Source organism: Mobula hypostoma, chromosome 21 (genome assembly GCF_963921235.1).
Source record: "Mobula hypostoma chromosome 21, sMobHyp1.1, whole genome shotgun sequence".
NCBI classification, from domain to species: domain Eukaryota; kingdom Metazoa; phylum Chordata; class Chondrichthyes; order Myliobatiformes; family Myliobatidae; genus Mobula; species Mobula hypostoma.
This window is the reverse complement of record NC_086117.1, coordinates 59,822,283-59,837,959: the sequence shown is the minus strand read 5'-3', so window position 1 is coordinate 59,837,959 and position 15,677 is coordinate 59,822,283. Positions and strand designations below refer to the sequence as shown.

At 40.4% G+C, this 15,677-nt stretch overlaps 1 protein-coding gene across 5 annotated transcripts in view; it reads right to left on the bottom strand.

Annotated features, from left to right (window-relative positions):
- The window catches only part of arvcfb (ARVCF delta catenin family member b), a 508,908-nt gene that overhangs the window by 301,471 nt on the left and 191,760 nt on the right, over positions 1–15,677 (bottom strand). The window lies entirely within an intron of this gene.

Genomic DNA, 15,677 nt, shown 5'->3' with positions numbered 1-15,677 from the left:
TGCAAATCAATTTAAGCTGAATGTAATAACTGCAAAATTATAAACTACTGACAGAGAAAAGTTAAATTTAATCCACAGCGCTCATTAGTCATGGAACATAACACTTGACTTGCACTCGTATACCTATGCAGGCCACGAAGCACATGCTAAGACAATTCTCTCCCTTGTCCAGCAGTTGTTGACACACACAAGTGGCTCAATTATCTAAACCAAAGCCAAAATTCCAGCACGAGAACAGGTGCTGCCAAAACAGACTTAGTTTCCAAAAATGCCTCCTTAGCTTAAGTCTGAAGCATTTAAAAAGCTCAAGTCAAAGATACTGTGTGCTGACTGACTATATTCATGATTTGGTTAAAACTAAATCATGATTAGGTTTAAACTAAATTCTTTAGCCCGATTCCAAACACCAAAAAACATCTTTTTTAAAGTGCTAATTCAAAACTATGCTGCAAATTCACTTTCCAAATCAGAATCGAGTCTGATGTAAATTTTGGTAACAATAATGTGAATCCACAGAAATAACTGAGAGCACGAAGTATTTCCAAAATAGTGGAACTCCAACATTCATCAGAGTGCTTATAGGGCAGCACGGTAGCATGCTTTCTAGTACCAGCGACCTGGGTTCTATTCCTGCCGCTATCTGTAAGAGGTTTGTATGTTCTCCCTGTGACTATGTGGGTTTCCTCCGGGTGCTCCGGTTTCTTCCCACAGTCCCAAGACGTACCAGTAGGTAGATTAGTTGATCATTGCAAACTGTCCTGTGATTGGGTTAGGGTTAAATCAGGGGTTGCTGGGCTGAAGGGCCAGGAGCATGGATATTAGTGTTTATTGCAATAGAGGGGAAGCAGACCATAGAGTTAAACTTTGTTTGCCCATCACAACTACAGCTATACCAGACCTTCACCAAGCAGTAAGGCTGATCAACAATTTTGCCCACTAACTCATCCCTCCACACATCCACCACTACTTTTTCTGCAAATGCTGGAAATCCAAAGCAACGGACACAAAATGCTGGAGGAACTAAGGTGGTCAGGCAGCATCTATGGAAATGAATAGATAGTCGATATTTCAGGCTGAGACACTGACCTGAAGGGTCCTCCAGCATCTTGTCCGTATTGCTTTATTATATCCTGTCAATCGCCTTGTGTACAGACACTGCTGTTTCTAGTAACACACATGGAAAAGAATAAACAGTTGACATTTCAGGCCAAGACCCTTTATCAGGACTGGAAAGGAAGACATTTTAGCATAAGGTGGAGAGGGGCGGAAGTAGTACAAGGTGGAGGGTGATAGGTGAAATCGGGAGAGGGAGGGGGTTTGAAGTAACAGCTGTGAAGTTGATGAAAGAGATACAGGGCTGGAGAAAGTGAGGGGTGGGGCGCAATCTGACAGAAGACACAGAAAACCATGGAAAAAAGGGAAGGGGGAGAAGCACCAGGGGAAAGTGTTGGGCGGATAAGAGAGGGAAACAGGAATGGAGAATGGTGAAGGGGGGTGGCGGGCTCAAGTACTGGAAGTTCAAGAAATTGATGTCTCTGCCATCAGATTGGAAGCTACCCAGACAGAACACGAAGCGTTGCTCTTCCAACCCGAGTGAGTCCTCATCATGGCAATAGAGGTGGCTATGGACTGACATGTCAGAATGGGAATGGGAAGTTGAATTGAAATGGGTGGCCACCGAGGGATCCCACTTTTTGTGGCAGACGGAGGGAATATGCTCAGCCAAACGGTCTCCCAATCTCTTTCGGGCCTCACTGATATACAGAAGACCACACCAGGAGCACAGATACAGCAGATGACCCCAACAGACTTACAGGTGAAGAGTCGCCTTATTTGGAAGGATGTTTCGGGCCTTTACCAAGCATTACTCTATGGACATACCCATGTATAAAAGTTATCTTAAGAACTTGTATTTATTGTATTTTTTATTATTATGATATTTATCTTATAGTGTGTTATTTTTGTGCTGCATCAGATAGAGTTACAACTATTTCATTCTCTTTAACACTTGCAGACTGGAAATGATGTTAAACAATCTTGAATTAACCTGCCAGTCTATTGTACTGCCATTATGCAGGAAAATATCTAATGCACAGATCTATCACTGTGGCAAGATAAGGCTTTACAGCAATATTCACACCCCCACATCAGCAGCAAGATCAAAAGTCAAGGCAGTAGCTGGGCTCACAACTCGATTCCAACTACAGAGGAGCCAAACAGCAGAAGTTGCAAACAGCTGACAAGCTGCCTTCAAGATCCAAACACACCCCACTTTAAATCGTGGGATATTTTGTCATGGAAACTGGTCATTCTGAACACTGAAAACCATCCTACAATCACTCCCACTCTTTGCGATTAGAGACTTCGCTTGGTCCCGAAGCAGTTGCCTGACCCAAAAGCACACAGCTCATCTTCAGAACTGGAGCACCACATCTTTATTCAAATGACTCATGTCACAATGCAAGATCAAATACCAGCATCTCACTAAAGATATTTCCCATTTAATCCTTAATTGCAAAGAGTTTAATAGACCAAAAATAACAAGGTAAAATTATGGACAAACATAACCTTATCCTCAAGAATATAGACAAATCCTCAAAAACCAAAATAAAAACAAGATTTTGAGATAAACTCTACTTGTCACATATACATCAAAACATACAGTGAAATGCATCATTTGAGTCCAAGGATTGTTTTGGGGGCAGCCCACAAGTTTCATCATGCTTCTGGTGCCAACAAAGCATGCGCACAACTCACTAATTCTAACCTGTCTGCCTTTGAAATGTGGGAAGAAACTGGAGCACTCAGAGAAACTCACTTGGTCACAGGGAAAATGTACAAACTTCTTACAGGAATTGAACTGCAATCTTACAGTTGGTGCTGTAAAGCACTACAATAACTGTTCTGCTACTGTGCCACCGTACCAATCCTACCTGGCTTGTTTCAATCTTTGTCTTACTTTGAGATGTCTGAAGTCACTTCACCAGGCAACATCTGCCATTTTCACTGAATACTCAACGGCTGAGGTACAGTGCATGTAGAGAGAACGTTTCCAATAGTGAAAGAGAACAGAAGGTGTCCCTTTAGAATCAGATGAGAAAGAATGTCTTTACCCAGAGGGTGATGAATCTATGGAATTCATTACCAGACAGCTGTGGGGGCCAAATCACTGGATATATTTAAAGTGGATTAGTCTGGATGTCAGAGGTTACGGAGAGAATAGAGTTGAGGATAGTAAATCAGCCACAATGGTATGGAGGAGCATACTTGATGGGCTGAATGGCCCACTCAGCCCATGTCTTTTGGTCTTAAGATTTCTATATCGGGTGCGAGAATGTTTATCTATACCAGAGGTCCAATAAATACATTTTTTTTTGGCAAAAGAAAAATATTTAGATATCAACATTAATTCAAAAGCAGAGTTTAAATTTGATAATCAAAGGAAACATTACCTTTTCCAAGTAGTTTGCAGAGCTTGAAGTAATTTTTATCTTTAATTACTACCATATGAATTAAGGTACAACCCATGACACTATGAATTAATACCATGCACAAGAAAATACTTGCTTCGATTTGTGTCCACTGCATAAACTTACTCAGCAGCTCATTTCCATGAACTGATTAGACATCGAGGGTTACCTCAAGCTGATGCCAATGAAAATCAATCTTTTCACTCTCAGTAAAATCTCACTCAAGATCACAATACCCCATACAAACATGTTATCCCTTGCTATGGTAGCACTGTTCAATCACACATACATTCAATGACCACTTTATTAGGGACCTCCCTGTACCTAATAAAGTGATCACTGAGTGCACATTTGTGGTCTACTGCTTCAAGGTTTAACATGTTGTGCAAACACAAGAAAGTCTGCAGACGCTGGAAATCCAAAGCAAGACACACAAAATGCTGGAGGAACTCAGCAGCTCAGGAGACATCTATAGAAAACAGAAAACTGTCAATATTTCAGCCCAAGACCTTATATCAGGCCAGGACTTTTTCCCTTCTTTTCCAGTCCTGGTGAAGGGTCTCAGCCTGAAACGACTGTTTACTCTTTTCCATAGATGAGTTCCTCCAGCATTTTGTGTGTTGCTTTCAACGTGTTGTGCATTCCCACCTCTCCAATAATTTTAGTTATTTCTTCCTCCCACTTAACATTCATGATAAATTTATTGGGAATTCAGCTCAATTTTCAAGGCTGCTCTCTTGAGTACAAGATAGCATTCCCCATTTCATCACCCAAGGTCATCAGAAAGCCAAGTACAGGTTTTCTAGCCAAGTGCCAAACCCTCAAATTCAAACATCCTAATTGCTTTGGAGTGGAGTTGGGGAGGGTTGGTAAAGAGCAAATGTAAAGGAACTATCTGAACAATTTCTTGGAAATGTTCTGCCCAAGTGAAAATCCTTGCAACTCATCTGTTCAAAGTGTTTTTGTCTCACCACATCCACCTACTGAGGCCTTTCAACATTCAATAGGTTACAATGAGGTCTGAATGCCATTAATTAGAGGCCCAGAGCTATCAAATGCACCTCATATGATATGCCTTTCAATCCTGGAATCATCTTCATGAACCTCCTTTGAATCCTCACCAATGTCAGCAAATAATTTCTTCATAGTTTTTACAGAAGCTTTCTTCCTTGTTTCCAAGGATGGATCACTTTGGGAACTCCCTCAAATTTGTCATGACAGTTCTAGCTACCAGATTTGGTTTATCGAAAGTGATACAAGATAAGTTTTTTTTTTAATTTGAGGTTGACAATTATAGTCATAGAATATTGAAATCTATTTAAAAATATGTACTGTGCACAAACAAAAAGTGGAGATAATGGTATTGTGAAGATATCCTTAATAATTCCACACAAACCAGTTGTGCCCCACTTATTTTTATTATTTGTAAAGCCATTGTCAAGGCAAAGAAACAAGCAAATATTTTACTTTCTCTTCTCTCTTCTCATTCTGATTTGCAGAAAAACCTGTGAGCAAACAAACTTAGGGAATCAGTAAATCAAGACCAGTTCCTCCCTATGCAGTGAAAGTAAAAAAAGGTAATGCACCATGGATGTGGGACTTCAGCAGCCAGAAGGGCGAGGGACGAGGGGAGAACTAAACGAGTACAGACAAGGTGGTTACAGATGCTAGAAAAGGGCGCGTGAGTATAGTACAGGGTACACAGTGAGAGATGCATGACTAGCAAAACTAATATAAGAACAACATAATGATGGACTTAGTCGGGAAAGTTGATGAATTTGATAATGCTAATGAGAACTCCAGAATTGTAAATCAAAAGGGTCAAACTGTATTGCAATGCTAACAGCATGGATGAGGTAAAGGAAGTCTCCACACTTCTTAACTTCATGAGTACTAGAACATACAGTTGCTTACACAACTTAGTAACTCCTAAAGTCAGCAAGCAAGACATTTGATGAAATTGTTGCAATTTTACAATCACTTGAACCCAAAACTGCTAGTAATAGCCGGGAGATTTAGATTTCACAAAATGAACCATAGGATGAAAGCATTTCTGAATACACTGCAGAACTACATAAACTTTCCCAATACTATGACTTCAGAGATGGACTTTCTGATGCAATAAGGAAAAGGCTTGTATGTGGCATGCATAATCAAAGCACTCAAAAGAGGCTACCATCAGAAAGAGACTAAATGTTAAAATGGGCATTCACCATTGCAATATTGTTGGAGACAGCAGCAAAGAATGCAACAGATCTGTAGAAAAAAAATTAGAAAGTGAAATGCATAAAATGTCCCTGAATGGTGCAAAAAGCCAAAAATGTTATCGATGTGGCAAATCCTCCCATGATGCAAATAATTGATGTTTCAAAGAAATAGTCTGCAGAATGTGTTACAGAAAAGGCCACATAGAGAGTGTGCAAGTCAGACAAAAAGCAGAACCAAAGAGAAAAACCATACAGAGTGAAAAGTTTCAAACACAAAACTAAACAAATGCATAAAATGACTGAACGTGAAACTGATTCAGACAACACAGAGCCTGACAAAGGTGAGCTGACATGCCTAGAACTGCATAGTGTTACTGAAGCACGTTGTAAAAATCACGTGGATCACAATAGATGTGCTAGTGTAAAACTGAAAATGGAACTGGATATAGGACAGCTTTGTCTATAATTTCAGAGGCTGATTACAACAGACTGTGTTCTAACCTACCTTTAGAAAATACCTCAGTGACACTAAAGACCTACACAGGCTCTGGTTAGTGCTACCATTTGGGCTGCAGTTGTCAGTTGATGACACATTGAGAGATTTGATTGTGTGCCAGTCTGATTGGACTTTTCTCAATCATTCACATCTGAAAAGTGCTGGCCCTCTTCTTTTCAACACAAAGCTCGAACTGCTGTGTTTGGCCTCCGTAGATTACATACAAAGACAAATTGAAATTGAATGTGATTTACAGAGCTTGGAGGCATCCAGCATTCTCTCCAAGGTTGAGTGGAGCAAACTGAGCCATGCCCTTTGTCCCAGTGATCAAGAAAGGGAAGGTGAGAGTTGTTCGTATATGTGGGGATTTCAAGGTGAACATCGACACAGAGCTGCATACTGTGCAGTGTCCCTTGCCACGAATAGAAGACATTTTTGCATCTTTGGCAAGTGGGGAGAAGTTTTCAAAGATTGACTTGTCACCAGGCTGAGTGAGTACGGTCTGTGCACAAAGAGAGAAATGTGAATCAAATGACATCAAGTTAAACATAATAATGATCCCCACATAATCTTGTTCTTCGGATATCGAGTTCAACTACATAGTTATATTAGACACCAATGGACAAGACACAAATTCAAATAATTCTTCTAATGGAATGAAACACCAAGGTGTTTGAGGAATGTAATCATTCAGAAACTGACACAGGTAATATTTCATAATCTAATGGGGGTCAACACTATTTTCACTTAATGAAGCACATTATTTTTTTATATTAAACAAATAGGTTTTCATTTGAAGATAATAATCCACAAGCTGCACTTAAAGCTTTAACCGTACAGAACAAATTAAAAAGTTAAATACATGAACGAGCATCAACAATAATTTAGGCAGAATTTGTGTGTGTATGTTGTTACGTACCCCGTAACTGGGTTGCCAAACCAGCAGAAATGGACCACTCAGTTGGAGTCTGGATTACTGGAACTAAGAAAGTTTTATTAAAGAAATAAGCAACACAGTACTCTAATAGTAAGGCTATAAATGCAACAGGTTAGCAATGAATAAACACACATGTACACAGAACTAGGATAATAGGATCAATCAAGCTCTATCGCAGTCTAGGGGTAAATGACCAGTTTCAAGTGACGCAAAGTTCAGTTCAGTTCGCAGTAATCACTGTTGTGCCGTTGGGCGGGGAAAAGGAGAGAGAGCGAAAGCGAATGAATATTCAAAACGGATTCCACACAGACCTTCGATATTCCTCGCAGTTAGCTTTCGGGCGAGTCCTTGGTAATGTCTTCTGAGGGCACCGACTGTGACCCCTCCGTTCCAGACAAGATCGTTCTTCAGCGGTGAACCCGGCACCCAGGCAAGGGCGGACACACACCAGGTTCCTGCCGATTGTATCTTTCCACCCTGTGTGTCTATGGCTGGTCCCGCGACCAGACCTCCAAAACTCCCACCGACTTGTGGAGGCGCACCGCTTCCAGGGTCTCGTTACCTCGTGGTGTCGTGTGTCGTGTCTTAGCGAACCTGCCCCTTTTTATCCCCCTGCTGGGGTATCGCCTGTCCATCACACTTCAAAGAGTTCAGGGTTCAAAAGGAGCCGGTCTTGACAATATTCAGACCGGTGTCTCCTTCCGTTAAACTCTCTCGTCTCTTCATTAACATTTCCAAATGCTGCTCCATTGTCTTAACTTATCTCTCTCTCCTGAAGACAGGTGGCAGATCAACTGTTGATCCCACTGGTGCTAGCACAGGACAGTTAACATCTTAGTCTAGGTGTACTTTTGTAACCCTCTTTCGTCACAATGTCAGTTGGAAGACTAGGAAGGTTTCTTGCTGAAACAAAATTCTTTTGCATGTACAAGTTCAGTTTCATTACAAAATAGGTAAAAATAATTACTTAATCATTCAGAAGATGTGTAGCTCAGGTGGATGATGGTTGGGTTGAGTTGCTCTCTGATCTTGACAATTTACTTCCAAGCGTTTCATCGCCATGCGAGCAGACATTGTCAGTGCGCTGTTGACTGTGGTGTGTCTTCTGAATGCTTGGACTTTATATACTTATCAATCAGCTGATTGATCATTATTTCGGAAAGTCAATTATGATATGGGGAGGATTTCTCATCACCGTTAGGCTGTGTGCAAACTTCGTGCATTGCGATCTGGAATTTTGCCTGCATTGGCTCTTATATAGGATCGAGGTTTAAGTGTTTTTCTTTCAAGCAGAATTATTTGCAGAAAACGTTTGTTGGAATTCCAAACATGAGAACATCTCCAGATGCTGTAAATCCAAAACAACACATTCAAAATACGAGAGGAACTCAGCAGGTCAGGCAGCAACAATGGAAAAGAGTAAACAATTGAGGTTTCAAGACAAAACCCTTCAATAGGACTTCGAGGAATTCTCTTGCATGCCATATGTTTCCACGCGCCATGACTTTCATTGATGCCCAGTCGAATTTGTGCTTCTCTCGATCTTCATGGATAGAGACTAGGAGAGTAGGCTATGCCACTTTACAGTCCATTATTGTTTGTGCATCTTCTTAACCTCTGCCCACGAAGCTCACCGCACATCCAGCGTTGGGATTTCCTACCCACATCACAATTGAGTTTCCGAAATAATGATCAATCAGCTGATTGATAAGTATATAAAAGCCAAGCATTCAGAGGACACACTTCAATCAACAGCACACTAAGAATGTCTCCTCACATGAAAGTAAGTTGCCAAGATCAGCGAACAACTCCACACAACCATCAGCTGCCCGAGCTAAGCATCTTCTGAATTATTTCCAATGGCAGAATTCTTAGCAGTTTGGAGGAACAGAGGATACACTAAAGGCTAGTGTCCATGATGGTGCTGACTACGTTTACAACCCTCTGCAGCTTATTTCGATCCTGTGTGATATGTTGGGCCCAGGATAGATCCTCAGAGATATTGACACCTAGGAATTTAAAACTATTTACTCTTTCCACTTTTGATCCCTCAATGAGGACCGGTGTGTGTTCCCTCATCTTACCCTTTCTGAAATCCACTATCAACTCTTTGGTCTTACTGATGTTGAGTGCAAGGTTGTTCATCTCATTGGTAAGAGCCTCAAAACACGTACTTTCTTTTATCATTTGGTTCTCGTTAATTCATTATTCTCAGCAATGTGTAGAAGAATAGAAAAAATAATTTTCATTTCTTGCTATCCTCACTACAGCTCGAGATTAAAATTAATCAAAGCAAAGCAAAAACAGGTGACTTTGCACCCCACAAGTTGTCAAGGTAGTTGCAGAGCTTTCCCTGGGGTTGATTTGCATCCCGCTGAAAGTTGAATTCCTAGCTGACAAGGTCTCTGACATTCTTAAGTACATTATGCAAAATGCTTTTCTTTCAAAAAAAAAATCCAAGGATATGAACCATAAACCACTTGTCCAGAATGACACACGCGAAACACAGAAGGGAGATGGCTATGTTGTTCACTGCATGGACATGCAGTTGTTAATTTAACTTATTCAGTTACTGGGCCTGGACGAGTTGTAAAAAAGAAAAGATGAGATTAATTACAGTAGTGGGTAGCACACAGGTAACCCAAGCGTCACTCTTGCCCAATAAATTCTGTGGTCTAGATTTTCCGCGAATCATGATAACTCTATCAATGATCACCACTCTGCCATGAAGCCAACAAATTGCTGGATAATTAACTTAAATATTGAAAGCCGCTGGTCCATTGCCCGCAGAGGGTACATTGCTTCCACAATGCCAATGTTTTGAAGCAATTAAGAGAGTTAAGTATCTGATAGTCAGTTCATAGCCAAGTACCTGGATTACATTTTATACTTTACCACTTAGTGTCCAAGCAAAGTTTTAAATATTTTAACCAAACTATTGACTGATTATATATATAATCTTCTCCTTTAACATTATAAACACAAGAAAGTCTGCAGATGCTGGAAATCCAAAGCAACACACACACACACAAAATGCTAGAGGAACTCAACAGTTTAGGCATTTATGGAAAAGAATAAACAGTTGATGTTTCAGGCCAAGTCTTGAAGAAGGCCGACTGTTTACTCTTTTCCATCAATGCTGTTTGACCAGCTGAGTTACTCGAGCATTTTGTGTGTTTTGCTTTAACTTTAGGGGCAGCACAGTAGCGTGACGGTTAGCACAATGCTTTACAGTACACATAATGTGGGTTCAATTTCCACCGCTGCCTACAAGGAGTTTGTACATTCACCCCATGAATGCGTGGGTTTCATTCGGATGCTTCAGTTTCCTCCCACAGTTCAAAGATTTAATTAGATGTTGTAAATGATCCTGTGATTAGGCTAGGAATAAATTAGGGGATTGCTGGGCAGCATGGCTTGAAGGGCTTATTCCATGCTGTATCGCAATTTAAAAATGTCCATATCTCTATTACAGCTTTGTAAAATGCTTAAAACATCATATAGAAGTGGCACTATTTCATCAGTGAACTAAAACCTCCTGAAATCTTAATAGTTTCTGCATGCCAGAGATCTCCAAAACAGATTCCCAATAGCACTGTCACTCGAGAAAAGGAAGTCCCAGCAATGGAGAACATCAGACCTTTGTTTTCACCAATTCAAACAAATCAGCCGCTTCTCAGCTGACTGAAATTCCAGGTCTATATTATCAATCATCTCTTCGGTATTTCACCTGAAGAATGCACCCTGTGTTGATTTAAACAGGAAAAAAAATAAAAATGCAGCTTGCTTTCAAACTTGTCCTATCTCCAGGGAATTGAGTACAAATTAGTGTAGTGCCACAACAATTTGTAACTTCAATATGCTGTGCTAGATTGGCTGATTTGATTAGCCTTCAACTGCTTAATAGTTGAATAATTAACTTCCTCCTGTTCATGCAATAAACAACAAACCCAGTTCTATTCCAGTTTGATGTTTTGTCAGTCGAGACGTGCTGATACCGTGTAATATCTAAGATTATTGGGTGACCATAATCTTTCATCACCATACGTGGAGTCATCATCAGTGCACTGTTGACTGTGGTGTGTCCTCTGAATGCTTGGCCTTTATCTTTCTTTTTCGATATTTTTTATTAATTTCTTGCATAGACAAATACAAAATACATTATGATATTATGGAAACAGAAGCAAGATTGAAATGCCCCATAACTAACCATAATATTGAAAAGGTATATTTTATTCTAATCTGAACTAGAATCAAAACCCCATAACAAAACAGGAAAAAAAAGTGGAAAAAAACAGCTGTTTGGTTAAAAGAAAAGAAACAAAAAGTCTGACATATAGTCATAAATTCAAACATATAATAGCCATCATCATTGCTGAACAAATTGAAAATTGTGAAAGTAGTTCCAAAAAGGTCCCCATAATGTGAAAAAATCTTGTCTAGGTATAGAAATAGAACACCTAATCTTCTCTAGAATTAAACATGACATAATATCAATCAACCAATGGGTGTGAGTAGGCGGAGTGGCATCTTTCCATTTCAGCAACAAAATTCTTCTGTCTAAAAGAGAAATAAAAGCCAAAATATGCAAATCATTCAGTTTAAGAGTAAAATCAGAGGGTTGGGTTTAAAGTTTACTTTGAAAAGTTACGAGAAAGTTTGAAATACTTCTTTCCAAAATTTATCAAGCCATGGACGGGACCAAAACATATGAATTAGAGAGGCCTCTTTGACATTACACCTATTACAGTATGGAGAAAAATCTGAGTAAATACGAGAGAACTTATCTTTAGTCATATAGGCTCTATGAACCACTTTAAACTGGCCTTCATATACTCATCAATCAGCTGATAGGCTATCATTGCGGAAACTCAATTGCGACGTGGGGAGGAAATCACGTTAATGATTAGCTGCGTGGCAAACTTTGTGCATTGTGGTCTGGAATTTTGCCCAAAATGACTCATTTATAGGATTGAAGTCTACATGCTTATTTACAGAATTGTTTTGCAGAAAACCATGCTTCTAGGTATTCTCTTGCATTCTGTACATTTGCTTGCACCATGACTTTCACTTAGCCCACTCCTCTCGATTTTCTTCAGCTGATTGAAAAGTATATAAAGGCCAAGCATTCAGAAGGCACACAATTAACAGTGCACTGACAATGACTCCACATATGGTGACGAAATATTTACAAGTACTGTAAATTGCCAAGATCAGAACAGAACTCGCCAACCATCAACTACCCGAGCTACACATTTTATGAATCATTTCCAGACATTCCACCCCTCACGGAAGTACAGGGAATCTTCCGCATATTAATAGTGGCTCCCTGATACCCGCAAATTATATACAATGTCCCGGAAATTGACTTTTTTGAGAGCAAGCGTGAGAGAACGCGCGAGAAAGAGCGAGAGAGCGAGCGCGAGTGAGAGGGATCACGAGAGAGAGAGAGAGAGAGAGAGAGAGCGCAAGAAAGCAAGCGCGAGTGAGAGGGATCACGAGATAGAGAGAGAGTGAGAGAGCAAGAAAGCAAGCGTGAGTGAGAGAGATAGAGATAGAGAGAGAGATAGAGAGAGAGAGATAGATAGAGAGAGAGAGATAGATAGAGAGATAGAGAGAGAGAGAGATAGAGAGAGAGAGAGAGAGAGATAGAGAGATAGAGAGATAGAGATAGAGAGATCCAAAAAAAGTCAGAGTGGCAGAGTGTTCCAAAAAAAAATATAAAACGTATGTCACCCCAGACTACACTAAAGTGTACCCCTACCTAATAGGGGTCAAAATAATGACAGTGTTGCTCGCTGCACTGTTTGCAACAGTGACTTTTCTATTGCCCATGGTGGGTTAAGACTGTACAAGACATGTTGAGGTGAGTTTACCAGGTGTCATTCATTCATTAGCATAGATAACGTTATTTAAACTAGCTGGTTAGCTGCTGAGGAACTACTCTATTGCAGACATCCCACCTCTCCCGGAAGTTCCGGGAGTCTCCCGCAAGTTCCGGGAGTCTCCCGCAAGTTCCGGGAGTCTCCCGCAAGTTGATGGCGCTACCTCCCTGAAATGAGTTTTTGCAGGGTGGGATGTCTGCATTTCCAATGTTTAGGATCTTCAGAACCACAGCATATCCTTTGTTTAATTGTTCAAGCCCTTTTTGCCATTTTATTAGATTAAGTCAGAACTGCATAAGTCAGATCTGCATCCACTTCGATCAATTCCACAATCTTTAATACCCTTGGATTTACTCCAATGGGAGTCATCTTGCATTTTGTCCACCCACACTGTCAGCAATACGCATTTTGTGCTAAAAATAATTCCTCTCTGCTCTGAAATCACAGCTGCAACTGTAGTGGAGGTCAAATTTTCTTTTAAAAAATATCTGCTTTTATTGTCCAACTCAATCAATTCAGGAGTTATCATTTTGAGCTTAAAGATAAAAGTTGTATATTTGTAATTCAGAATTATATTCACTGAAGTGCAATTAAAAGACAGAACTTTTTAAGATTTAGATATAGAGCACAGTAACAGCCCCTTGAAGTTGAATGAGCCTGCGCCGCCCAGTGACACCTGTATGACCAATTAACCTACTAATCTGAGTTGTTGGTGAACGCAGCAGGCCAGGCAGCATCTCTAGGAAGAGGTGCAGTCGACGTTTCAGGCCGAGACCCTTCGTCAGGACCTGCACCTCTTCCTAGAGATGCTGCCTGGCCTGCTGTGTTCACCAGCAACTTTGATGTGTGTTGCTTGAATTCCCAGCATCTGCAGAATTCCTGTTGTTAACCTACTAATCTGTACATATTTGGAATGTGGGAGGAAACCAGAGCATCTGGAAGAAACTGATATGATCACAGGGAAAATATACAAACTCCCTACAGTCAGCAGCGGAATTGAACCCAGATCGCTATCACTATAATAATTGTGTTATGCTAACCGTTCCGCTACCATACCACCAACTAAGTTTTAGACTCAAGCTTTTACAAGTGGAGTTCCCCACCTGAGGGTCCATGAACCCCTTGCTTAATGGTATTGGTCCATAACATAAAAAAGCTTGGGAACTTCTGCTTTAAAGAAAGTAAAATAAAAATATTAGGAGCTACTTTCCCGTTTCCTCCCATACCACTAGACTGGGCTGGTGATTAACAGAAAACTGTAAATAACCCCTAAGTAAATTAATGGCATAAAGGATGCAAAGGTAGCCACAAATAAGAGAATGAGCTCCACAGAGGGGGAAATGGGAAAAATAAGATTGGGCCCTGGAAAATGGCATGAATCTCATGGATTGAGTTCAAAGTTCAAAGTAAACTTCAGTATCAGATTACACATATGTCACCACATACAACCCTGTGATTCATTTTCCTGAGGGCATACTCAGCAAATCTATAGAATAGTAACTATAAAAAGATCAACCAGAGCGCAGAAGTTAACAAACTGTGCAAATGTAAATAAATAATGAGAACATGAAATAACAAGATAAGGAGTCCTTAAAGTGAGATCATTGGTTGTGGGAACATCTCAATGATGGGGCAAGTATCCACCTTCATTCAAGAGCTTGATGTTTGAGGGACTGGAACTGTTGCTGAACCAGATGGTGTGAGTCCTGAGGTTCTTGTACCTTCTACCTGATGGTAGCAGTGAGAAGAAAGCATGGCCTGGATGGTACGGATCTCTGATGATGAATTCATCCCTATTTTGCTGGAAGTTTTCAGCTTTGAGAGAGGAGTCAAATATTATGCTGTAATTTGAAAGGGCTATGCACTAAATTTAGCTTCTTTCAACTGCTTGCTGGCCAAAGCAAGATCGGAGCATAGCCAGAGTGGTGAGTATCTCTCCTGATGGATTCCTATGGCAGTGTTTCATGTAGATCTGCTCAATGGTTGGGAGGACTTTACCTGTGATGTACTGGCCTGAAACCACTTGTTGTACGATTTTCATTAGATTTTGAAGAACAGTTTCAAAACTTTGTGAATTCAGGCAGAGGATCCTGAGTAATTTTGCCCTGTTCACAAAGTCTGCTTCTCAAAGTTGGGTTTCTTGTCACATTCAAAGATTCAAAGTATGCACAGGCACAAAACATCAAACAATAATTTTTAACACAGCAGGATTTTAATTTTTTTATTATTTTATTGAGATACAGCGCAGAATAGGCCCTTGTGGCCCTTTGAGCTGCGCAAGCCCAGCAATCCCCAGATTTAATCCTAGCCTAATCACAGGACAATTTACAATGGCCAATTAACCTATCAACTGGTTCGTCTTTGGTCTGTGGGAGAAAACTGGAGCACCCGGAGGAAACTCACGCAGTAACAGGAAGAACGTACAAACGTACAGGCAGCAGAAATTGAATCCAGGTTGCTGGAACTGTAAAGCGTTGTGCTAACTACACTACCATGCTGTCTTTAAGTATAATCGGCCAAGCCACCTTGAAACTTTAGCTCAACCATCCAGAAGTCCTTTTGCATGAGAAAGAAAGATTGGCTTTCAAGTCATTCCTGACTGTACAGCTAAATTCCTGTGGAGAATTTTCACCATAAACACAACACACACAGATGGGCCTTGACAAAGAACATTAGTTATAG